Source organism: Cuculus canorus, chromosome 3 (assembly GCF_017976375.1).
Source record: "Cuculus canorus isolate bCucCan1 chromosome 3, bCucCan1.pri, whole genome shotgun sequence".
Lineage (NCBI taxonomy): Eukaryota > Metazoa > Chordata > Aves > Cuculiformes > Cuculidae > Cuculus > Cuculus canorus.
Window position 1 is genome coordinate 101,855,960 of NC_071403.1, and position 23,820 is coordinate 101,879,779.

The following is a 23,820-nucleotide window of genomic DNA, read 5'->3' on the forward strand; positions in this document are numbered from 1 at the left end:
GGGGAAAGAGCAGCTGGTCCAGCCTGCCCCCACGCAGGCACCAGCCCTGAGGGGAGAAGGGGAAGTTTCTGGGGCTGTGAGTAGCATGGCCTCTCCCCCACAGTCTCTGAGGCTCAGCCGTCCACACCCCTCGCCTACTCATACACATTGTGGGGCTTAAAATAGAAGTGCTGGCTGCAGCCCAGCTCTGCAGCAAGGGCAGGGATAGGAAAAATGTGGGCGCAGAGCTGTGTTCCCCCAATGGTGTCTTCCCAACCTGGGGACAAGCAACAAGGTGGAGGTGGGCACACCAGCATCGCCTGCATAGGGGCTTTCTCTATGCTTCCAATGAGGAGTAGAGGGAAATGCTGGCAAGGGTCGCCACTATGCGAGTTGCGGGGTGTGCTTTTTGTGCTCCCCCTGCACCTCCCCATCCTCCACTTGGCTCCATCACTCTTGGCTACGGCACCTGTTTTCCTCCAGCACCGAAGCTTGGCTGCCTGCACTGCCTTAATGGGAAGAGGCGAGAGGGCAGCTGGGACTTGGGGGGCGGGGGATGCCCTGGGAGGACGCCAGCCCCAGACGGGCCAAGGAGGAGGCCAAGGCACTGCATTTGTGGCTCTGGCTGCACATACCAGGAGAGCAGCCGGTGGGCAGGCGCCAGTTCATTCCTGAGCAGCTGAGGGGCCCGGTGGAGGGGGCAGCGGGTGCAGAGGGCTCTGCTAGGGCCGCCTCACCAGCACTGAGGGGCTGATGCAGACCCAGAGTGGGGTGGGGGTTCAGCAAGCCTCCTGCCATGGCCCGAGTCCAGCACAGCAGCGTAAGGGTGACATGTGCCACAAGAGAGGTGTCCCCATCCCAGGTATGATGGGTACTGCACCTGCAGTACTGTGCTTGGTGTCCACAGCTATCTCCCTTACATGGACACGGGCTGCTTAGTCCTCCTTAGGGCAGCTGCTCACCCATAGCCTCCCCTCTCTTCTTTCCTGTGCTGGCGTTCTGCCCCGCTGCAGCCCGCTGACGAATCCCGCTTGCAGTTCCTATGGCAGAAGCCACTTCCCCCCGCTACTAATCCGCCTGTGCATGCAGCCTCCACCTGCTGAGCCAGCGGGAGCCGTGCTCAGCCGGCCCCAGCCAGCGCCAGGGCTCTGAAACCTGCTCTGGCTGCAGAGCCCACAGGGTGGCAGAGGCTCTGCACCCCACTCCTGCTGCTGCAGGGGACCCTGATCCCACTTGACACCAGGCATCGAAGAGGCTGCAGGCGGCATCGAAGAGGCTGCAGGCAGCATCGACTGGCTCCAGGAGAGATGAGCCCTTGAGGTAAGGGCAGGGTGCAGGCAGGGTGGGTGAGAGCAGCAAGCACTATCCCAGCTGTGCCTTGGTCCCCTCAGTACCAGGGAGGAGGTCCATCTCCAAGCTGCCCCATGCCAAGCTTAGGACTTGCCCCCTATTTCGGCTGCACGGTAGTTCTGCTGCAAGGTGACCCTGCAGCTGAAGGACTGTGCTGAGCTCTCGGAGCCATCATCCACTGCTTCACTCCCACAGCCTGAGGGGACAGAGATCTAGGAACTTGATCTGGGGCTTTCTGGTCCTGTGGCTGAGAGGAGGGTTCAGAGCCTGGCCCTGCTGCATGGGAGAATGAAAGGGCCAAGGGCAGTGGTGGTGGCAGGGCTGGCTGGCAGCAACCTGTCCTCCTTGCCAGAGCAAGATCACAGCACAGCAATGCCCCGCATCCCAGATCAGGGTCCACAAGAGGCCACAGGGACAGGAGTGCCATCTCTCCACTGCAGCAGGAGAGGAGGCACTTGATAAAAGCCAAAGCGTGGGGCATCCCTGCACTGGGGCTGCATCAGGTGGTGACCCAAGCAGCATCCATCTTGCTGATGCAGGTACTCAGGGTGGAGCGGGGTTCGAGGCAGGGCTAGGCAGCGGTGGGAGCACCAGGCTGCAGTGCCGGCAGGACTGTGGCTGGCACTGGGCTAGGGCTGAGGGCTATCCTGCACCCGTCTGCACTGTGTCCTTGATGTGGCAGGCAGTGCGCTAGGATCTGGCGAGCCCCAGGCAGGCATTGCTGGCAGCCCTCTGACTGGACAGTGTGGGATCCTGCCTTGTCAGCCGGCAGCACTGCAGGAAAGAGCCTGCCAACTCCAGAATAAAAACATGTAAGCAAGTATGGCTGTGTCCTGGACAGGATCTCCCTGTGCTGCGTCCCATGGTCAGGGACACGCTGGACGGAGGGCTGGGGACTTTCGCCACAGGCTGTAAGCAGGGCACAGGGTTAAGGGCTGATGCTGTCTGCCACGGGAGCAGGTGGGTGCTGGGGCAGAGCAGGAAGCCCAGCAGTGTCTGCACTCCAGGGAAGCCCTGGCACCTGCCCTGTGGTGGTGCAGGGCAGCCAGGGCTGGGGGATGCTGGGTGCTTTGATCCCATGATGGTGCAGAGCAGCCAGGGCTGGGGTGCTGGGGGATGCTGAGTGCTTTGATCCCATTGCACTTGCCACCTGTACTCCTGCCTGTATTGGGAGCTTCTGCCTTCCCCTCCCCCTCCAGAACCTCCTATGGGACTGGGACCTGTCCCAGGAGACGTGGCTGGCACCAGGATAGTGCCATGTGGCAGTAAAAGTCTTGCCCCCAACCTTCCCCAGCACCAGCCAGAGGGATGTGGTGTTTGGCTAGCCTACCTGTGGATATGTTACCTGAGGACTGGCACAGTCACCTCTTACTGGTCTCCCTCCCCTTCTTCTGTCAGTCCCAACCTTCCCTGAGCACTGGCTCCCTCTCTGCCCAGCCAGTCCCATATGTTCCTGTAAGGCTCCTGGGGTGCCCGCATGACAGAGGACATGGCTGGTGAGCCCTCACTGTTCCAGGAGGTGCTGGGGCTGTGCCATCCCTCACCTCTCTGGCACATCTTCTGCAGCCTGATCTGCCTCTCATAGGCCCTTTGTCCCTGTAGCTGGGCACTCTCCCATGGTCCTTTCTATTTTTAGGCTGACCACTGGGGACCCATCCTCTGCCCTTGCACCATTCCCCATCCAGCTCCTTCCTCCTCCTGCACCATTCCCTGTCTGCCCTCGCAGTGATTTGGCCCAGTGCAGAGGTCCTGGCTCCCCCAAGGGCCCAAGCCTTAGTCCTCAGCTTGTTTACAGGACCCTGACCTCAGGTGCAGAAGAGAGAGGCAAAGGTACAGACAGTGTAGGGTTCATGGTGTGGCCCTTGCCTGCATTCACGGTGCTTCTCAAGGTCACGGCACTGCTCTGTCACCCCGGTAAAGGTCCCATGTGAGAGGTAGGAAAAGAGGGTCCCTGCCACCACTCACTGCCCCTATCTCTCCTGTGCCCTACTGCTGCCTCGGGAACAGAGTGGGCACTGCAGGGGATGCGATGTATGGGGAAAGGTAGGGAGCAAGGGAAGCTGGCATGATTGAGTGGTGGGAGATGGGGAAACTCATCTGTCACTGTCCCTGGGCCTGTTCAGGAAAGATGACGGAGGACACAGTGAAGGAGCACAGCCACAATGCTCCTGCTGGCCTGCTTGTGCTGCTTAGGCTGTCTCATGCACAGACATACAAAAAACCCCTGCTCCCTGCCAAGAGTGCCTGGAGGGTCTCTGAGGGTGAGCCAGGCAGTACTGGGAGCAGCAGGTTGGGGGATGCAGACAGCAGCAGCAGAACAGCCTGTCCTGCATCAGAGCAGGCAGCCCTGAGCTGATGGCAGCAACAAGCCACTCTGGGGCTTACCAGGCAGCAAGGCTCTCACAGACCTCTTTTTCTTCTTGAGAAGCCTGTCTTTTTGCAGGGATCCCAGCAACTCCATGGCTGCGGCTACAAAACAAGGTCAACAGTGACACAGCAGCAACAGCTGTGCTGCAAACCTTTGCAGCTCTGCTATCCCGGGACAAACACTAGCAAAAGCCAGAGGAGGTTTTTCCACCTGCTTATGCCTACTGAAAATGGCAGGTCCTGTGGGGACACTGGAGAAAGCAGGGAATAAGTGATGCCTGCAGCTCCTCCTCAGAAGGGGGATCTTTGTGGGAAGCCAGCCATCACTGTTGTCAGGGCTGTCTTTCCCTTTCTGCCTGCCAGATTTAGTGGGTCTGGGTCGCAGTGTTAGCAGAGCAGGCTGTGTTTCCCGGGAGACTGTCTGTGAGTCCCTATCAGCTGAGAATGGATGTGTTGAGTCAACCTCAGGCCAAGATCCCCTGGGAAAGTAGCACCAGGAGCCCTTCTTGTCCCTGTGGCACTCGGCAAAGTCACAAGGAAGCTCCTGGCTGCCTTATAGCCCAGGGCAACGAGGAGAAGCAGGCTAGCTGTATTCTAAGAAGTGAGATATGCCAAGGAGATGCCCCTTATGCTTGTCTCATCTCATCCCAGCAAGACTCAGGGGACCCCTTTCTCTGTTGCCTGCAGTTGAGTTGCAAGCAGAGACAGCCCTTCAGGACAGGTATTGTTGTCAGAGTGAATGTCACTGTGTTGTGTCCTCATTCTAGGTGAGAGCAAGACCCTGAAATCTGCTTCCTAACACCATCCCTTCCCTTCTGCATAGTATATTATCTGCAGGCAAATTCTACTCTGCTCCTTTTCACTGCTTTCAATCCAAGAGCTAGAGCATCTGTCCGTGGACTTCCCTGCTTACCCCCCAGATTTCCTGGCTCTCACTCATCCCCAACCCCTTCTGAGTTAGCACAGCACACATTGCTAAGGCCTCCGGATCGCTGCCCACCCTTTGGGGTGCCTGGTCCCATTTCATGCACACAGCTCAGGATGCTGGTGATGCCTCCATCTCCCACTGCTGGTGATGTACCCATCTCCCTGCTCCAGCCTGCTGTCTCCTCATCCTCACGGTGGGCTCAGGGTCCCAGGGTTCAGGTCTTTGCCTGCCTTTGCCTGACCTCCTGCCCGGGGGGCAGGTTGGGATGCCTCCTGGCTCAGAAAGGCCAGATCCTCTCCACCAGCCATCAGCTCCCCGCTTTTGGGAGAACACGGCTGCCTGCCTCCTTCTTCTGCTTTCCCACTCTTCCTCCCGCCTGCCGCGGAGCCGCTTAAGCCTATAGGCCGGCTAAGCCCTTCCCCGTGGGCTCCCCGTGCTCCCCGGTCACGGGAGCGCGCCCCACCGCCCACCCGGGGCCGCCGCGGCAGGAGGGGGCTGTGCCGGGACGCGGCCGGCAGGGGGCAGCACCGACCCGCACGCCGTCGGGCCGTGAGTTTGTGCGTGCTCAGCCGCTGCGCGGGGAGCTGCGGCAGAGATCCCAGCACAGAGCCCCACAACAGCCCCAGCACAGATCCCAGCACAGCCTCAGCACACATCCCAGCACAGCCTCAGCACAGCCTCAGCACAGCCCTACAACAGCCCAAGCACTGATCCCAGCACAGAACCCAGCACAGATCCCAGCACAGCCCTAGTGCATCCTCAGGACAGCCCCAGCACAGATCCCACCACAGATCCTAGCACAGAGCTTCAGCACAGCCCCAGCACAGATCCCAGCACAACTCTAGCACAGTCCCAGCAAAGAGCCTCAGCACAGATTCCAGCACAGCCCCAGCACAGATCCTAGCATAGATCCCAGCACAACCCTAGCACAGTCCCAGCACAGAGCCTCAGCACAGATCCCAGCACAGATCCCAGCATAGATCCCAGCACAACCCTAGCACAGCCCCAGCACAGCCCCTCTCAGGGTCAGGCAGCTTTGCAGTGAGGACGGGCAGGGGTCAGAGGCAGGTGCCTTCCCTCCATGGACAGCCAAACTCTGACAGGACCCTGCTCCGGGAGCAGGAGCGCAGGGTGCAGCAGGGTCCCCGCAGCATGCCCCAGCCCCGGGTGTGAGAGGCATGGGAATCCCTGAGGGTTTCCTTCTTCCCAGGCTGTGTCACTGCATCCTTTGCCCATGGGTGGATGCTTGGCTTTGTGGAGGGGCTGAGGGTGGGAGGGCAGTCCAAGCCATATCCAGGTGGTACACAATGGCCACGCTGGATTGACCTGCCCTTTTTTTGATGTTTCATCGTTGCGCTCTCTTGGGTAGCCTGAGGGACATATTTCAGCTGGGGAACCCACAGAAGCATAACTGGCAAGGAGAGGAAATTAAAAACGGCTGGTACTGTTAGAAGCTGTGGGAAAGGGCCCTCCTGGAGACCTCCCTGGGGAATGTTTGGGAGCATTCAGCCTGAGCTTCACTGCCTAGTTGCCCAAGGGGGAAAGCATGACAGGATGGGCTTAGTCTCTAAACAGGATTTAGTCAGCCGTGCCAGACGTTTGCACAGAGCTGAATTCCTCCACGCCAGCCAGCGACTGTTGGGCCAGGCACAGACCGGGGCCAGCAGGGCCGTGAGAGCTCCTGGGGCTCTGTTTGGAGCCCTCGTCTCTGCAGGTGGCCATGCATCATGGTCCCCATGGTGCCAGTGGCCACAGAGCCTGCCTGGGGAGTGGGGTGAGAAAGCAGGTGGGCACCTCGTCCCTGCCATGCGGGATGGGCAGCCTCCATCTGTGGCAGCAGCTCCCTGAGAGTTGGAGCACGGCTCTGCCCACTGCCACCATGGTGCCTCGGGAGAGGCTGATGAGGAGCCATGGCCTCAGGCTATCCTTTGGGGCTGGGATTCAGCCATTCTTCAAACAAGCTTCTATTGCCTTTTAGATGCTGCACAGAAATCCAGGGAGCTGCTGGGCACCTGGCTCCACGGGAGTGTTTATGGGCTTTGTGGAGGGAGAGTGGGACCACACAGTGGCTGCTGCCTGCCTTTCCTCCTGCCAGATTCCTTCATTCCCAGCTGCTTGCAGCTCCCCAGTGGTGTTTTACGAGGGTGGCTGGGTGCCAGCCGGCTCCTTCCTCAATGGCTCTGCTCCTTCGCGGGAGGCTGGTGTTGCCAGCCAAGGAACGGGATGTGCCCCCGGCACTGCTTCAATGGATGACCTTGACTATAGTGTGGCTCCCTCTGCCCACGCCAGCTCCATCCTCTGCCAAGGACACCTGGCGTGAGACCACGACAGGGTGACAGGGTGCTTAGCATGGCCCATGCCCTGGGGCTGCCATTTCTGAATGCCGCAGAGCGTTCCTGCCTGCCTCCATGCCAGGGGTTAATCCTGGCTCCCCCAGAACGAGTGGGAACCTGCACTGTGTGTCTTGAGTTTATTCAGGTCTCAGCTTGGCCCCTGGCAGGTGGAAACTGCCTGCTGCGAGGGTAACTTGTCACCCTTGGCAGATGGCAAGGTAGCTGTCATTCAGTAACTAGGCATGCACCGACTCCACAGCTAATTGGTGTCATTAGGCAGTAAATGCTTGTAAAAGGGAGCAATGGGCACCTGGAGCTGAGGAGAGGGCAGCAGCAGTGCATCCAGAGCAGGGAGGGAGGAAAGATGTGCAGGGAGGGAGACAGAGGGATGGGGATGGAGGAGGGATCACAGTGGGAAGGAAGAACCCTATCTAGAAGGTGGCAGGGATGGGAGACCTTCGGCAGTGGCTTTGGCAGGGGGTTTGTGTGTCCATCCGTGTCCCATGCTCCCCACCCCTCACCCCTAGCCTGCCACCTGGGAGATGCTCTGCATCCCAAAGATGCTGTTGTCCCATGAGGGTATCAGACCCTCCCCTCTGGCATTTTGAGAGGAGCTGGAGCTTGGCCAGACCCTACTGCTCATGCCAGACCCTGGGTACCCCAGACCCCTTGCTGAGCTGCACCCCCCCAGCAGACAATGGGATTTGTTTCTGCTTGCCCAGCTGGAAAACACTCACAGACCCTCCAACTGGGCTGCAGGTGCTTGGGGCCAAGGCCCTTCCCTTCCACATTTCTGCACTGTTTGCTCACTGGGGCCACAACCTCTCTGAGCACAGTGGTGCCATCCCATTCTATCTCGGTGCTATCAGTAAGGGAGGATACTGAGCATGGGGGGTCGGTGGCATGAACTCCTCTGCTTCTCCTTGCAGGGTTTCACCTAGGGCTGCTCTTCTGCTGCCAGTGAGCTCCTGCTGCCCTCATCCTACCAGTGAAAAAGTCACAGACAACTGTCCGACTTTAACCCTGCAGGTCAGGTTGTGCAAGGAAGCAGAGGGACGGTGGGCTGCTGGAGATCTGCGTGGCTCCCTGCAAACGGTGACGTGATCATCTGGATCTCTGTGCCACAGGCAGAGCTTGGGGAGGAGATCACAGCCTGCTCCTTCCCCACTTTGTCCCAGCCAGGCTCAGGCATCAGGTGAGTGTCACCTCTGCCTTGCCACATCCTGCCCTGAAATGCAGGATCGTGCACTGAGGTCCCATGGGGTTACCTCTGGGTGCCTCAAAAGCAATGTCCAGGGAACCCCTACCCCAAAAGGTGCCCTTGAAGGCAGCTCTGCAGCCAGGACACTGCTCCAGGGTGACCCCGGGCCAGCAAGAAAACAGTAAAATTAAAATGATCCCTGAGCCATTCACTGATCTCAGCAACAGGCTGAGATATTTTGTTAATAATCAAAGCACCCAGGATCATTGTATTTTCTTTATAACTGGATTGCCAGCAGCCTGCAGTGGGTTGCCCCCCCGGCCCCCGTTGGCTAATAGGTTAATAACCTGCTATCATTTGTCAGAGGCCCAGCAACTTCTCTGTTTCCCTCCATGTGACTTATTAAAATGCCCCTTTTCCCCCTTTCCCAAACTTGCTGTGCTCCACTGCTTTGTCACACGTGCAGAGAATCGGATACAGCTGCTAATCTGCTTGCCACCCCACTCCTGCTTTCCCACTCAGCCTTTTAAACACACTGGCTCTCTGTTTCTCTGCCCTGCGGTGCTGAGGGGCTGGTGCAGAAGCTCTCTGAGCTGAGCTGCCTTTACCTTCCTCAGGGATACAGTGGGCAGCACCCGATGGAGGGAAGCTCTGTCTTTGTGGGTCGCGCTTGCAAAGGGAAGGACAGTTCTGTGATGGAAAAAGGATGACATGCAGCCCCCTGACTGAGCCCTGCTGCAGGCTGATGGCTTTGCCATACCTGTTTCCCCTGCCACTAACAGAGGCTCCTGGAGGGAAAGGGAAATGTCATTGCAGAGGAGGGCTGGTGGGTTAATTAATGTATGGTTGCAAAAGGATGGCAAATCTCCAAGGAAAACGTTTGACATGGGTGCCAAGTGTAAAAGATCCTGGAAACACTAAGTGCGTGCAAATGCTGCCTAGCTCCTCAGGCTCTAAAACTCAAATATTGCCCAAGAGGCATGGAAAATATTCCTTCAGCTCAAATGATGCATTATCCACAGCCTGGAATAAATTTCCCTTTTTGCTCTTGCTTTCCAAGCCAGCTGTTTGTTTGCTTTTCTCTTTTGGATTTTGTCGCTTTAGTTGAAGCAAGGAATTGCTGCGAGGGGGGCGAGGAGGGAAAGAGGCTTTTGTCAAAGTTTTGGCAGCAAGCATCTCTGAAGGGAGAGCGCTTAGTCTGTTTGTTCTGCCTGTTATACACTAGTTTTGAGCAGAGTGCACAAATTTGGCTCCAGGTGACGGTGATCGCATTGCCTGCAGGGCATGCTTGAGGTTTTGGAAGGACAACTTATACAGGCTAGGCAGCATGAGCCTCATCAGCATGTCCTGGGAAGTGTGTCTGTGGGACTCCCAGCCTTATGTAAGGGAGAAGCTCTACTGGCTACCTTCCTCTTGGAAAACAGGGCTCTGTCTTCTCCCTTTGCTCAGGGAAGCACAGTAATCTGCCAACAGCAGCAGCATATTTTGGCACTACGCTGCTGCTTCGGGGATGGAAAGGGTGGAAAAGCAACAAGCTCCCAGGCTCTGCTTGAGGCTGCCTTTTCTCCTTGCCCAAATCACCCAGGGGAGAAACATCTAGCGACGTGTGTTGTACTGGTTGAACCAGTACCAGTGCTGGGCAAAGCACCAGCTGTTTCAAATTTGGAGCAGAAACCGTTTCCGTAACTGTTTGCTTCTTCTGGAAGGCTTGTTATTATACTCACAAAGGCAAAAATGATAACATGAGTCACTTGTGAGCAGAGGGCTCCGCAAAGGCAACACATTCTGTCAAGATGAAGTATGGCAGCTTGGCCCTTCAGCAAGGCCTCATGTTTACATAGTAGTAAGTGAGTTGTCACTGGCTGTGCCATTTGTCGCCTTCCATCATGGAGGAGGTGTCATTCCCCTGAGACCACACACCGGTGTTGGCATCACTCAAGCCTAAGGACCGTGCATTTTTCTTGAAGGCAGATGTGCTCCCCTGGAGGCTGATGTGCCTCTCCTGAGATGAGACGTGGGTGAAATCTCTTCTGTTCTGCACCAGCCAGAGCTGGGTTTTCATGGGTACTTGTCTCCCAGCCTTAGCCTTCCTTACTCTATGCTGTCTTGCTTGCTTGAGGTCTCCTTCTTGCCTGAAGGAAGGCATCATTAGACCCCATCCTGCAGGTCAGTGGGTGTACAGCTCTGTGCAGAGAAGCAGCCGGTGGCCCATGCTGTACTTATGAGCTAGAAGCTGCCTTTCTCCTCCCCTCCCCTTGGGTATATCTGCTGGATTCCTGTCTGCCTGTGGTCACCAGAGGCTGTGATGCTGTTCAGCACTAATGGATTTCAAACTCCTTGTCTCCACCGAGAAACATCTCTATTAAGCGATGTTAATTCTAGTGCTCAGCGTAGCTGTGTGAACAGGACCAGAGCTGTGAATTAGAGAACATTTAGTCACATACTTTGGGGGTGGTAAGTGCTATACACTCCTCTGCTTAAAGTCTGGGGTGAGGCAGTGGCTACACCCACCCTCTCCTGAAGCAGAGACTTCCCGGAATATCTACTTAAAGGTAAATTTTGTGGTGTTTCTCCTCCCGTCAATGTCTGATGCTCCTAATGATGCTGAGAGCCTTGTCCTGGTTTCTCAAACCACAGTCGTAGTTTGGCTGGGCACTGCCGGTCTGGACTCCACACTTGGCAGTCCCTGAGGGATCATTTCCTGCAGCTTTTGGCATATGCTTATTTTGGAGCTTACGTAGAAAAATAAAATGTAACGATGTTTAAATTTTAGCTCAATGCTTCTGAGTGGTAAGCATGGACATCTTGAGAGGAAACATGGGGCCCAAGATGCTGTGTCATTGAGGACCTGGCGATTGCCATGGGGGCTCGTAGGTGTCTGAAGCTGACAGCATGGCACAGCTCAAAGCTAGAGAGAAGTGACATGAGATGTTCCAAAGCAGGCAACCTCGCTCTTCTACTTTGCTTTGTTTCCCCCCCCCCTGCCTATTTTGAAGTGATCTTGGTTCATGTTTATCCCTTTATGCTGAGGTGGAAAGAGGGAAAGGGAGGGAGGGAGGGAGAGGGGGAAAGGAGAGGAGAGAGGTTTCACCTGTGTTGCAGCTTGCCCAGAAGACCTTCTAGATAAGAAAGGCCTAGGGAAAGTAGGATGAAGAACAGCAGGTGCAGGGCTTGGCTCTGTCATTGCCTCGGAGATGCAGCAAGAGCCTAATTAGAGATGAGAGCTTTTAAATTTAATTTGGTCTGATAAGAATCTTACATTTAAGACAAGAGCCTGCTGCTCACTTCACATTGTTGGTGCATCCTGTTATCTGACCCCAGAAACCCATAACCACAACTAATATCTACCACCAGCACAGAGGGAGTGATACAGTGGCACAGGCTGCTACTGAGCAGGACAAGAAGTCACTTCCTGAGCGTGACATTCCACAGTGTCGTCATTGTGCCACAAAAAGCACCGGTAGCTGTCTCACCCCTGTCCCCATTCACTTTTTCTTGTGCTTTATTTTGCTTAGGTGGCGATATTTTGCAGGTCTGTCTTAAAATACGAGCTTAGTGCTTGAATCCTGCAGGGGGATGTATGTAACAGATCATCTCACTGAGATACAGTGAGGATGGAAATCTGCCAGAGCATTTGGGGGTGTTTTAACTTCCCATTTTAATTTCTAACCCAAACTGATAGCTGTCTGCAGAGAATTTTCTGAGGCTGTTTATTAATGGAGCAAACGCTTTCGTAGTCAAAGCTGCTGCTGCAGGGACTTCCTGGTGCCGTTGCCGACTGCGGCATGGCGTAAGTGAAGGGGAAGAGCGAGGAGGCCCTTGTGCTTCCAGCAGAAGCACCTTGAAACACTGAGCTACTGGGAAAAAATGTTTCTACAGACAGTTTAATCACCTAGAAATGAGTTTGAATTCAGGTGCACTCCCCTTTGCTACAGGATAAAGTACCCTGAAGCCCTGCTGCACCTTGGCGCTTAAGCAAAGCAAGAGGCTCTTATCACAGCAGAGCAGATATCTATTCTGGAGAGATAGGAGCCTGGAAAAAAACAGCTTGGATTCTGCACTTGCCCTTTGGATACTAGATACACATGGTTACTTATATCCTCTGCACCAAGGTGCAATGTTAAATTTCAGAGTGGTCTGCACAGTGCCTGCCTTTCTAGGCAGCACCACCACAAATGCAAAGCTGTCTTCAATCCTCTCCATAACCTGAGATAGTTTTATTTATTTATATATTTGTTTATTTATTTTCACACCATAAGCAATGACTGCCAGCAGAGACGGTTTTTGTCCAGATCAGGATGCAACACCGGGGACAAGCAATGGACCTAGCAAACACGGCCAGTTCAAGCTCCATTTAGAGACATTATCCAATGTGTATCAACATAGAATCATAGAATCACCAGGTTGGAAAGGACCCACTGGATCATTCCTAACACTCCCTTAAACCATGTCCCTAAGCACTTCATCAACCCGTTCCTTAAACACCTTCAGGGAAGGTGACAAATATAGACAGATATTATATATTATTATTATAGATATTAGAATATCACATCAATATGTTTGTTGACAGCTGACTGAACATGAGCCAGCAGTGTGCCCAGGTGACCAAGAAGGCCAATAGCATCTTGGCTTGTATCAGAAACAGTGTGGCCAGCAGGACCAGGGAAGTGATAGTGCCGACATACTGAGCACTGGTGAGGCCGCATCTTGAATACTGTGTTCAGTTTTGGGTCCCTCACTACAAGAAAGACGTTGAGATGCTGGAGTGTGTCCAGAGAAGGGCAACGACAGTGGTGAAGGGGCTGGAGAACAAGTCTTACGAGAGACAGCTGAGAGAACTGGGGCTGTTTAGCCTGGAGAAGAGGAGGCTGAGGGGAGACCTTATCAGTGTCTACAACTGCCTGAAAGGAGGTTGAAGGGAGGTGGGTGTTCGTCTTTTCTTCCAAGTGATAGGATGAGAAGAAATGGTCTCAAACTCTGCCAGCGGAGGTTTAGACTGAATATTAGGAAAAATTTCTTTATTGAAAGTGTGATGAAGCATTGGAACAGGCTGCCCAGGGAGGTGATTGAGTCCTCATCCCTGGAGGTGTTTAAAAGCCGGGCAGAGGAGGTGCTCAGGGACAAGATTTAGTAGTGGGCAGGTGCGATTGGACTCCATGATCTCAAAGATCTTTTCTACCCGACCGATTCTATGATCTAGCTCCCTTTAGAGCCGCGATTGTTCCTGATGCACGGGTTTGCAAGGCGAACCCGGGGCCGGCCGCCTCTCCGGGGCGAAGGGGTGAGAGCGGGCAGCCGAACCCTGGGCTGGGCGGTCCACGGGTTTCCCCGTCGGCTGCGGGGCGTGGGGATGCGGAAAGTGGGGGGAGCCAGGGGCGGGGAGAGCCAGAGGAGGGGCCGGGAGCGGCGAGCGGCGCAGCGCGGCGCGGGGAGCGCAGGTGGGTTCGGCGGGAGGGGGCGAGGACCGCTGCTCGCCGGGCGGCCCCGACCCTCTTCGCCGGGCTCTCCCGCAGGGAAAAGAAGGAGAGGGAAGGAAAGAGGGGAAGGAAAACGCGCCTCCTCCCCTCCCACGCGGGGACCGCGTGGTGCTGAAGGCGGCAAAAAGAGGAGGAGGAGTTTGCGAAGCGGGGAGGGAGGAGGTGGCGGTTTCCCAGCCGCATCGGGGACAGAAGGCGCCGGAGCCGGCAAGGAGAGGGGGGCGCTCGGATTTAAGGTATTGGCTCAAAGTCGCTGAGCTGGCAATCCCCTCCGGCTCCCCCGAGGCTCCTAGCGGCGTCTGAAAGCTGCTGGGAGGCTGGGAGGGAGCCGGGGAGTGGTGAGCTCAGGATCCGGCGCCGCAGCGTGGAGCGGAGCCGGCGTGTGGGTCGCGGCTCTGGCTGTGGGGGTGATGCACAGGGGCTTTCCTTTGGGATGCGAGGGGTGGGTCTTCTTTGCTGCCTCGCACGGCAACTACAGATACCCTTTCGTAGTGACTACCAGGGAAAGAGCATGTGGTTTTGGGGATACGAAGCAGAGCGGCCAGCCTGGGATCTGGGGCATGTGAAGCGCGCTGATGCTCTGATGCTTGGGATGCAGGACTTCACCGAGGGTTTTCTGCAGTGGTCCTCCGGCCGCAGAGATGCGCATCTCTGCCGAGCACTCGTGTGTGTGCGTGCCAGCGGCTGCTGGGGTGGCGCAGCCGAGTGCACGCTGCAGGGACCCGCTGGAAGGCACATGGGCTGGGAGCCCTGTGCCACGGTGCAAAGGGTAGAGCCCCTTTGGCTGGCAGCGAAGCCCCTGGGCCAAGGTTGCTTCGAGTCCTGCTCAAGAAAACGCTTCACGTTGGCTGTGGGATGCTGTGGAAGATTTCAGTAAGCATTTCTCTTTCCGTTCCTGAGTAAACCAGCTGCACTAATGGAGAGCCTAGTCCAGGGAGGAGCCCCCAGAACACCATGTGGAGCCCTTTTATGCTGTCCTCCCCACCTCTGTATTTAAGTCTGAGCCTCTGGTTAAATCTGAGCCTCTCACCCATGCTAGGTGCTAATTCTGCCAGACCAACATAGTCCTTGCCCTGTACTCACCACGCTCCCATCTGCCTCTCGGGAACAGGCTGTGGAGCTGTGGGCTGTGTGGGAAGGCAGCAGCAGCAGCCAAGCCCTGGGGCTGTGGGATCGCATACAAGTGAGCCTGTATCCTTCAACCTAATAGATTCTCCAGGGCTAGGGGCTGCAGGAGGAATTTGTGCAGCTGTTGGCCACAGCTGGATGCGCTTCCCGGCTGCTCCGAAGCAGGAAGCAGCCCAACAGCCCCTCAGTTGCCTGTTGCGAGCCGACACAATTGAGGGACTTCTGTGAATGCCGACACGGGAAATCCCACTCCCCTCCTGCACTGCATCCCGTCTTGGCAGCATCGTTTCCTCTCACCAGACCCTGTGAGCTGCCCGACAGCCTTGGGCTCCCTTGAGCCTGCCTTCACTACAAAGCTGTCACAGGATGTGGCTAGACAGGGATGCTTTTCTCTGGAGTTCCCTGGTTGACTGCAGCTCATGGGCCATTGATACAGTGTCAGTGGAGTGCAGACACCACATGTGTGCCCTTTGGAGCACTCCTGCTCCCCTCCATTGCCTTTTCCTCCTGGAAAAGACAAGTAGGCTTGCTCTTGGCTCGCTGAGAAGGTCTTCACAAAGCAGGGGCGCTTTCTGTATGGCATCAAGGGCTGCAACAAGCCCCAGAAGAAGGTTTGCAGAATGGCCGTTTTCCCCACAGCTAGTACAGATGAGGGGGGAGAGGCTACACTGTACCAAGTACCTAGAGTGAGGAGAATGAAGAAATTAACTACAACCTGAGCCAGCAAATGTTGCACCAACACAGAGAGCACTGTGGCATCTCAGTCTTGCAGTTGTCTCTCTTTTCCCTTCCTTCCCACGTGGCATAATTAACTACTGGCACCATTTACCCATCATGGCATTGTTGCTCTCATTATCTTGGGCTGGGAGGTATTAATGAGCCTCTTCCTCTCTGAAGATAAGCCATGGGCTTTGTTCTTGCCCTGCCCTGCCCTGTCTCCCTCCTTGTTGTGGTCTGAGGTAAGCCAGGCCGCAGAGGACAAGGCACCCGTTCACGTACTCCCATGCTGCACCTTTCTTACGCTGCCTGGCTCCATTCCCAGCTCTGATGACAGACGCAGGGCTGGGGACTGGGCTTGTGGGTCAGAGGGATACCAGGAGCACCAGCCTGCCCTGTCCAAATGGGAAGGCACCAGGCCTTTGGGGATCCAACAAGCAACCTCCTGTGCTTTTCTCTGGGACAGATGTAGATCTTGGTTGTTCTCATCCAACATAACATCCAGGTCTTTGGCAAATATAAGGGAGCTGCAACACCAGCTCTTATCAGCAGAGTGCTGTTTCCGTGTGTTCCTTGATAGCTGTATGCAAATTCCATAGTGCCAACTCTGCTTGCCTCCCTGTGCCTTTCTGAGCCTCTCCTAGCATTTAGCTGTGCCCTGTGACTGGTACTGCAGGACCACAAGCTCTGAGGTGCATCTCTGTGCTAACTCGTACATGGCTGCCAGCTAGCTCAGGTGCAAAGCAATATGCAAAGTGAGCTACAGGCATCTGCAGATGGGCAGGAGTCAGGGTTTTAACAGACACACAGCTATTAGAATTTTGTAAAGCAGTGCCATAAAGGCTAAGTCCATCCTGGGTTAACAGCATGCAAGATGTGGGATGGGAAAACAAGTGTGCAGAGTAGAGTCAGACCTGGATGAGTTTGCTTGTCAGGATGTGTGGTCAGGAGGGACCCCACTGCCGCCAGCTGAGGTTGCAGTGCATCACTGCACCCCGTCTCCCACTTCAGCCCCTGCAGACCTGGTCAAGGGATCAACTGTACGTGGGCTCCGGGGTCCCTGTGTGGGAGAGGAGCTGTGAGGTGCTGTATGAGGAACGTGTATGAGGGTTTTTGCTTCCGTGGGACAAAGGAAGCTGTGGCATAGGGATAGCACTAGTCCTTTGTAACTTCATTGCTGATGCTGGTGGTGTGAAAAACATCAACGTTGTGACATTTTCGTTCTGCTCTGGCTTAGACTGTTCCCTGAGAAAGGGGAGGCTCGAGGCAGTGGGTATGCATGGCTGTTGTGCACCAACCACAACACAAACTGATGAACCTGGCATTCTGGATGCAGTGCTTGAGGCTCTCTGTCAGCCTCTTAGTTAAGCCATGGGTGAGCACAGTTAGTCTTCATCTCCAGCAGACCAGCCTTTTTGAGGGCAAAGGGGAGTAAGAGACCTATTGCCTTCTTGCCTGCTTATGCAGAAGAAGCCAGCAGGAAATCAGGCAGATTTCCGCTGAGCCTTCTTCCCACCACACCACTGCCAGGGAGATATGCTTTAGTTCATTTCCTTTAAGACTTACCCGATGGGAAAGCACCTCACTGTGAAATTTCCAACTGGAAATTCATGGTGTGAGTAGTCTCTGAAGCTGCAGAGGGAGGAGGCAAACAGAGGCTGGAGGTGGAGAGGAGCAAAGCTGGGAGGGATGGGGCTGTATTGGGAGCAGTGGTGGGACCAGAGGGGCATGTGATCAGCCTCTAGTCCAGCGAGCAGCCTACTTCAGCCACATATTGAGGCCTAGTTGTGGTGGTAGAGCTGGGTCATCAGCCTTGCTGTGCCAAGTGCAAGCCATCAACCTGAATGTGTACCAGCATCCATGGACTGCCACCAAAATGGCCCCAGCCCTGTGCAAGGCTTCTGACTGAGAGGGGTATCCCACCTGGGCCACCCTATCTGGCTTCTCCCGCTTCTGCCCATGCTGCGGCTCTGACTATGGTCCTTGCCCCTGCCTTGTTGATCATGCCTAGCACAGCCACCCACTGGTACCATGCAGAGACAGAGAGCTTATTTACATGTGTGGCCTGGAGGAGCTCAGAACAGTGAGGGCTTTGGGGTGGGCAGCCCTGTTTGTGTTTTGCTATAGGTTTGCTCATGGGAGATCCTCATGAGAGGAGCACCCTCCTTTTTGGCTTGGAGATTACCCTGGAGAAGAGCTTAGAGAGGTGGGAGGGACTGGTGGCACAGCTGCCTTCTTGGTCCTGGCCTGCCCTATGTGCCCCGCCTGCCCTCCCTTCGATAGGCTTTGTCTTTTCCTGACCTCAGGACCAAGTTGGAGGCAATTCCATTTTTCACCATTCCCTTGGTGCTGTGGGTGAGCTCCTCAATAGTATTTGCTTCAGACAGAACCTCTGCCCCCTTGGAGAGCCTAATGCTACCAGGTGCACGTGAGGAGTGCAGTGGTTTCAGCCCATCAGGATTTGTAGATGTTGGGCTGTGGCTGAGGCTGGTGGGGTTGGGTAGGTCTCTGCAAGAGCAGGTGTGTTATCCATTAACCACAGGATGAGATGGATAAAAGGCAACACAACCAAGCTAATTAGAAGCAATCCACTCTGCTCTGCAGCTTCTCTTTCCCTTCTTCACACCCTCTCCTTGTGGCAATACAAAGCCGCTGTGACTTTGTGGTGAACCACATCAGGGAATTTATCTGCCACCGCGTTCCTGGATGAGGCTGTTATCCTGGTGGCAGCAGGAGCAGGGTGTCTAGGCAGTGAGGGGCATGAACAGGGTGTCAAAGACGCTGCTGCAGGGCTCCATGATCCCTCTGCCTGGGCTCTGCAGCTGGGTTTCCTCCAGAAGATTAGCCTTTGACATGAAACAAAACCCATCAGCAGTAAATAACATGTCTGCCAATAAACAAACACAAGTCCTCTGCCACCAGCTGTCCCTCTCTTCCTTCCCTGTGGTTGTGCAGGGGACGCAGTGTGCAAGAAAGAGGGATTGCTTCAGTGGGATCGGTCACTGGGCTCTGTTTCACCCAGCGTAGCCGTGGGAGTGCATCAACATCCCAGGGTGTTCAGACACCTGGGCAAGCTCCAACAGGATGCCTTGCCAGATGGCCAGCCCACTTCGACAGGGGCTAAGGTACCCTCGGGTCTCCCAGTGGGGAGTCTCAGAGCTGCCCTTGTCTCCTCTGCTCCCCTACCTAACACGGGGAGGCTGGAATGCCAGCAGATCCTGCAAGCCAATGCCAGTCTCTCCAAAGCACCATTTTGTCAGGAGCAGAGCACTCGGGGTGTCTCACACAGGTGTCTCCCTACTTCCTGAGGCATCCCCAGAGGATGCTGATGGTCCTAGGCAGCCCAGGACCTGGTGCCTGTGACAAACTGGGCAGTGTCTGGTTGCACGGATGCAGCAGTGTCTGCGGAGGGGATGTGACTTGCTCTTTCCCTGCTTGTGGCTGGTTTGTTATTGTTGGTTGTGCAGGAGCGTCTATTTTGCCAGGGTTTGGGCAGTATTTCCTCACCTCCTGTTTGCTCTCCCTGTCTGATCCTATTCACATAAAAGTGTTCCTGTTTGCTGTGTGTTAGCCAAGGCCAGTGCCAAGGGCCAGAGGTTTAGGCTCTGACTTATTCCCTCTGAAGGAGGTGTCAACCTCAAGCCTTGCTCTGCCTCCACATGTGAGTCCTGCCCAGGCCATTTGGGGAAGCTGAGTTGTTCAGGAAGGAGGGAAGAGTGGCAGAGGTGGCGTTTCCACCCTGGGTGTTTCCTTCAAGTCCTGTGTTTCCTCCACACCACCGATGGTGTGCTGCCTCCTTGGCTTTCCATTCCTTGATCCACAGACTGGTGCTGCCCACATGGCTGTTCTGGAGCTACCACAGAGTAGGGACATGGCAAGCACAACTCTCTGTAGGCAGCATCTTCCCCTCAGCCTAATTTAGTTAAAATCAGCAGGGAAATGTGAAGGTGTGTGGCTCCTAGAGTGCCCCCAACTCAGAGCCAGTGAGGGCATCCATCTCTGCTCCCTCCTTTTGTTTCTGGGGATCGTGGAGTTCCTCTTGGCTGGGATAAAAGAGATGTGGGGCTGAGGGGGTGACAGACATGCATCATCTCGTAGAGTAGAGATGCCGTGGCCCTGTCTATCATGAAATGCCTGCATTTAGCAGTTGAAGCCAGTTTGGGTTTTGCAAGATGCTGCGGGCTGTCCAAAGTGAGCGGGTTCTTGGCAGGACAGGCAGCTGGCAGAGGGACTGCGTGGGACCATGGTGGGCGCCAAAACCTGCTTCCCTGCTTGCCATCCCCTTTCCCAGTAGGGCTGCGGACATTTCATGCTGAAAGCAGCGGTCAGCCAGGGCCACTGTTCCCAAGCTGGCCTACAACGGAAAGGCCTCTTGGTCTGCGGGAACCCAAAATAGCCCTTGTATTTCTGTCCTGGCCACCAGGCACAGCTGACACGTGGAGGATGGAGCCAACCTCAACCTGCCGCAGGCCTAGCAGTTGTTGGCCCCTGCATGTCCATCCCAGCTTCTTCGATGGGCATTGCTGGTCAGTGGGGAGGAATTGCCCTTCCATATTTTTGGGAGCTGGGGAGATGGCGACGCCAGGGGATGATAGAGTTGTTCTGGCTCTGGTTTCTCTCCTCCACCTACCCATTAAATTGGAAGCAGATGTGCAGCCTGGACCAGCCTCAAAAAAAAAAAAAAAAATAACTGCTGAGTGGGACAAAATGAGCTTTGCTGCTGTGACAGGAGCCCAGCAGGGCGGGCAGCCTGCTGCAGCCCCTCCACTGAGTCCTCTGAGTGCAGGGGCAAGGCTCACTCCCTCTAGCCTTGGGGATACTCTCCCACCTGCTCAAGGGGCTCAGGGCCATGTGTTTCAGCAGGTGGGGTTCCTGCTTGCTGACAGGTCTGCATGTTTCCATTCAACACCTGTCACACAAGAGGCAAGGGTGTCCTGGGGTGCGGGAGGTGGCTGGGTGCCTCGACACAGGGCTGCTGTGGGCGGGTGTTCTTATTTCCAGTTGGGTGATGGCTTCTTCTGCCCTTCCTCTCCTGGGCAGCTCTGCAGCTGCATTAGCCTTCGCAGGGTTTTGCTCCAGAAGCAGACATGCTTTGGGGGTGAGCCCTAGGCTTGGGCTCTCCTGGGGGAGAGGAGGCCCCGTAAAGTGCACAGTGGCATTTGGGGCAGGGGAGCATGTTTGGAGTTCCAAGCCTTCTCTGCTGGTGGCTCTGTGCATAGCAAGGACTCCATGCATAACTTGGAGAGCAATTTAGAGGCACTTTTGAACTTGCCAGTGATTTCACAGCCATCCTGCCTTGCTCCTTACTGCTGGGCTATTTTGAGGACCTCATGGCTGCAGAATGAGCTGTCCCATCCTTCCCCAGCCCCTCACCACAGGTTGCTCCTTGCTCAACTCCCTTGTATCATTCCTGGCCTGACTCCTTCCCATGTCTGCCAGCTCTGAGCTTAGTCCTGAGGCCAGGAACATGACACAATGAAAGAGGAATCCTCACCCCTCTCCATCCCAGCACCCTGGGGACCACCAGCGGCAGGTGGCCTCCTGCAGTCCAGCTCTTGCCCTCCAGTACTGCTCCCTGAGTGGTGACCTCGGGGTTGCTAGTATTAATGAATATGGCCCTACCAAGCCTGGGAGAAGGCAGGATATGGAGAAACTAATCTTGCCCCTCTTTCTTTCTATGGCTGTAGGACCTTATCCCCTGGATTTCTTCCCATGCATTCACTGAGTCTTTATCTTCAGACTTGTTTGGCCACAAGCTGGCTTGTTCTCATCATGTCTTGCTGTGTGCTTCCTCTCTATGGGTCTCACCCTTGCTCCTTTCAGCTGCAGACATGAAGGGGAAACAGGGACACAGTTCTCTAGTCTTAGCCCATCTCTCCGACGTGCTGTTGCTGCTGCCCAAGGTGTGGCTGCCCAAGATATCATCTGTACAGATGGGCATTCCTCTTGAGCAAGCCTGAGCATGACTTGGTGAAAAGCTACTAAAGCAGAAGAAATGCATCTAGCAGCCATGCACCAGGTGGTCTTACCAAACAGCTTCCCTAGCCCACCAGGAAGCATCTGTCTTCCCAACTGACTGTGTCACATGCCTGCAGGAGAGCCAGGCTGTGGGGTGGCAGGAACCAGCACTGTGCCTTGTGCTGTGGTGTGGTTGGGGTTGTTCCTGCCCTCCATGCATGACTGTCCTGGTACATGGTGGTCTGGGCCACTGCTACACCAACCCTCAGACTCCTCCATGCAAGGAGGGCCAGCTCCCAACTCGGGGCTGCCTCTGGTCGCTCCTTGTGCTCTCAGCTGTTTTTTACATTAATGATACCTGATTATTCTCCCTGGGGTCTTCTAAGATTTTCTCCATTGGGAAGCGGAAATGTGGCTTCCTCCCATTGTGCCTCTTCCCCCTGTGGCCCCCAGGCCAATCCCGGGGGAGCACCCCTTCCCGTCCAGCATCCCCCTCCCTGCAGCCCCTGGGCAGAACCAGGCAGCACCTCTGCTGGCCACCTGCACTTCAGGGGGCTTGGAGCAGCTCTGGGGACATGGGCTGTGGGGAGCTCTCAGCTGCAAAGAATGCCAGGCAAGGATGAAGGTCCGGAGAGAAGCGCCCTCAGACTCTCCCTGAACCCATGGCAGTCCCATAGGAAGCAGTGGCCAAGTGGTGTGAGCTTGGTGTGAGCCTTGGTGCCTGCCCACAGTGTGTCACCCCCCACCCACCCCCACCTCCTTACCTCCAGGCAACCTCTGGAGGTGCTGAGAGCTGCCTGAGGCACTATCCAGGTCCTGGAAGTGGTTTCTGCCTGGTTTTGTAGGTTTCTGCAGCTGTATTGAGTGGAGCCCGGAGCAAATCCCTCTCTCTGCCCTTGGCAGAAAGGGTCTTTATTTTTCTAAATTTCCAACAAATGGAGCTTGAACCTATCCCTGGAAAAAACTTCCTCCTTCTCCAGCCTGTGGAAAGCAAATCAAGGTTGTGGCTTGGAGGGGATGGTCTTTTTCCATGGGGACAGTGGCCTGAACATGTGCCATCAGGGAAACCAGCTGCTCGGAAGAGCCCTACACGTCTAGCCTCTGCAAACAGGCTCCTGAGACTAGCTTATCTCTCCTCCTGTGACGCTTCTTCAGAAATTACGTCTTCCCCTTAGTTCCTGCCCTTCCAGGCACTGTATCTTCTTCTGCACTCCAAAACCACTGGCCTTGGAGCAGATGACTGCTCTGATATTTGTGGAGCTTTTCCTGCCTCTCCCAAGGCTGCACCATCTCTGCAGTCCTATGGCCTGAAGTGACCAGGAGTGAGTCTGTGACCAACCTACCTTTCTGGTAAGCTTTTTGCTGTGACATTAAAATGTACCCTCTGCAGCATTTGATGGGATGCTAAGCAGGAGCGTTTTTCTCTGCTCCGGGGGGTTAGGTGGGTGCCTGGAGGGGTTTTCTCTGGCTGGAAATCAGGTTGGCGAGGGATTGGGCACTCACTACGTGTGGGGGGAGGTGTGTTCATCATGGGGCTGCCATCACTAGGGACCCCTTGTTGATATTTGGCCAATGCTGTGTCGAGGATGGAAGCCCACTCTGCAGCCCCGATGGGGGGTTGAACACGCGTGGCCACATAGAACTTGGTGATGGGTAGAAGAGTAGTCCCAGTTACATTGCCTAGGGGAGTTTTGTGGCTGGCTCTGCCCTGTCACTGCCTGCTCCCCTCTTTCTGGTGGGAAGCCCTTCAGGGATAGCAGTGAATCCCACCAGGCCCAGGGGAATTTGCTGCCTGGCTGAGTTGCTTTACCTGCCAATGGTGAGGGCCCCCAGGGAGCCTCTCAGGGCTTCTTGAACTCTCCAGATAAGGGACTTTGCAGCTGGCTGGTGTGCACAGTTCAAAACACACCTCATGGCTGAATGCTCCCCCCGTGCCTCCCCACACCACCTGGCAGCCGAGATAGTAGCCAGTGGTGGGTGCTGGGAGTGGGGACAGCCTCTGTAGCTTCTGCTCTGTAGGGAGTTTGTGTGTTTGCTGCAAGTGCCGCAAGACTGAAGGCAGAGAGAGTCTAAGAGCTGCCTCTCCTTTTGTCCATGGAGGAGTGGATGGAGCAAGGTGAAGCAAGTCAGAAATTTTGCCCAGGGACCCTGTTGCGCAGGCTGCCTTGCAGGAGGTTTTTTCTTCCTGACAGGCTGTTGTGGTGCAGAAGGGTTTATCTGCATGCAGCTGAGGCAAGGGGGAAGGCAGAAATGCCCCCATCGTGCTGCATCGCTGAGCTCCCTGCTGAGGATGCAGGCATGAGTAGATGCGGGTGCGGATGGCACAACGAACCTTTTTGCAGAAAGGCAGGGCTCGGAAATGAGAAGAACAAGCATAATAGG

At 55.5% G+C, this 23,820-nt stretch overlaps 1 protein-coding gene across 4 annotated transcripts in view; it reads left to right on the forward strand.

Moving 5' to 3' along the window:
- Nucleotides 1–1,072: 1,072 nt before the first annotated feature.
- SLC29A1 (solute carrier family 29 member 1 (Augustine blood group)) overlaps nucleotides 1,073–23,820 on the forward strand; it is a 34,799-nt gene continuing 12,051 nt past the window's right edge. The window contains exons 1-2 of one of the 4 annotated variants that reach the window (XM_054061230.1): nucleotides 1,073–1,299; nucleotides 7,887–8,152. The gene's annotated coding sequence lies outside the window, so the exon portion shown is untranslated. Of the gene's footprint in view, nucleotides 1,300–7,886; nucleotides 8,153–13,527; nucleotides 13,597–13,630; nucleotides 13,872–22,653; nucleotides 22,789–23,820 lie in introns of those variants that run through there. The other 3 variants (XM_054061227.1, XM_054061229.1, XM_054061228.1) reach the window with 3 other exon arrangements.